The sequence below is a fragment of the Pyxicephalus adspersus genome, unplaced genomic scaffold (assembly GCF_032062135.1).
Source record: "Pyxicephalus adspersus unplaced genomic scaffold, UCB_Pads_2.0 Sca4041, whole genome shotgun sequence".
Taxonomy (NCBI): Eukaryota; Metazoa; Chordata; class Amphibia; order Anura; family Pyxicephalidae; genus Pyxicephalus; species Pyxicephalus adspersus.
This window is the reverse complement of record NW_027321044.1, coordinates 879-2,494: the sequence shown is the minus strand read 5'-3', so window position 1 is coordinate 2,494 and position 1,616 is coordinate 879. Positions and strand designations below refer to the sequence as shown.

The following is a 1,616-nucleotide window of genomic DNA, read 5'->3' as shown; positions in this document are numbered from 1 at the left end:
CAACTTGGAGACCCCATACCACAGATGGCTCTCCACACCCCATAACTATTTATCATACTTCTAACCAACACACTTCCCCTCGAGGACCTCTCACCGCCTACAACACGTCCCCACCCCTACCAACCACAAGGGTGGGCGGGAGAAAATCTCAAATTTTCTGTAATAATGACTGCCCCCTTTTTTCTCCTTAGCCTTTTATGTCCTTTGTTACCCTTCCTATTGTTATAACAAACTTAACCGATCCCAATACTCTAATCATTGCAGGAAGTTTGAGACCCAATGGCCTTCCCCCCACAGTCATGTTGGCCCCTGCCTAGCTCCCTTCTCGCCGGCTCAGGGGCCTCCCTGGTTTGTTGCTTTAAGCAACTTGAATTTCTGTGCGCAATAAGACACTTTGATCCAATTTGTGAACTAAGAACACATGGTCCTTGAATAAAACTAAATTAACTTGCTAAACATATTATACAAAAGATGAAGATGTAACTTCCTTTATTCCATCCAGTTTCAATAAGAAATCTGCTATCTTTGAATAGTTCTAGCTTACGTGTTTGAATTTTCCCAATGCCTAATAATATTATTATTACACAATTATTGTCGTGTTCTCATCGAACTCAGATGATCTCTCAATGGAGAATCTCCATTGAGAGTTCATCTGGAGTTTGCCTGCTGTCACAGTTGATTGGAGGCACTGGATCTCTTTCGAAACGGTCCAACACACCACAAATATACGGATACGAAAACACATAAGTAGTTACAGTTGTGTCGTAAAGATTGTTCACGGAAGAATCTACACAGGACAGAACGGAAAATACAGAACAGAACAGAAAATACTCTTGTTGTGGTTTCCACAAAGGGTTAGCCTGGCTAAAAGGAAAACTGCAACTAAAACTGCAAAGAAGTAAAAGTCGAAAGACCCAACGCTCAGCTTCATGACCATCTTAAGGGACATCAAGATGACGTATCTTAATGGAAGGCAGACAGCAATATATCGGTCATAAGCCATGAGTGCAAATGTTGAGATCTCAAAAAAGGTGACGATAGTCACACATTGAATTTGTAAAAGGCAGGGGATGCGGCTGATGGTTTTAAATTAAGTTATCAGGTCATTAATAAGCTTTGGGAGAATTATGGAGCTCCCGAAAACTTCATTGATGACCAGATTACATATGAGAATATACTGTACATAAGGTTCACGGAGGCTCACTTCTGTCAGTACAACACAGGCAATGATGCTACTGAGAAGAAATAATCCCAGTTATATAACCATTGAAAAGACAAAAGAAGTAACGTAATGCTTCCAGCTCTAGGTGACAGAAGAACAAAGTTATCAATGTTGGTTGTGTTCACCATGACACCAATCTTTTCTTAATGATTCTGTTGATAAAAAGCATATATCACATGTGAAAAGTCATATAAATCAATAGGGAAGGCCAAAATATGGTGGTTTTGGGTGTTTTTTGTACAGCAGAACTAAGTAAAATATGACTTTTGGTAGAGTACCCCCCCTGAACCAACGCAGACGCACCATCCCTCTAAATGATTCTTAATATTCCAACAAATTAATATTAGAATAAAATGAATATAGTAATTTTTTTCTTACCTAAAGTTGTGGTGAT

The 1,616-nt window shown here is 39.4% G+C and overlaps 1 pseudogene; it reads right to left on the bottom strand.

Moving 5' to 3' along the window:
- Positions 1-755: 755 nt before the first annotated feature.
- LOC140321445 (olfactory receptor 12D1-like) lies at positions 756-1,350 on the bottom strand (annotated as a pseudogene).
- Between the last annotated feature and the right edge of the window lie 266 nt (positions 1,351-1,616).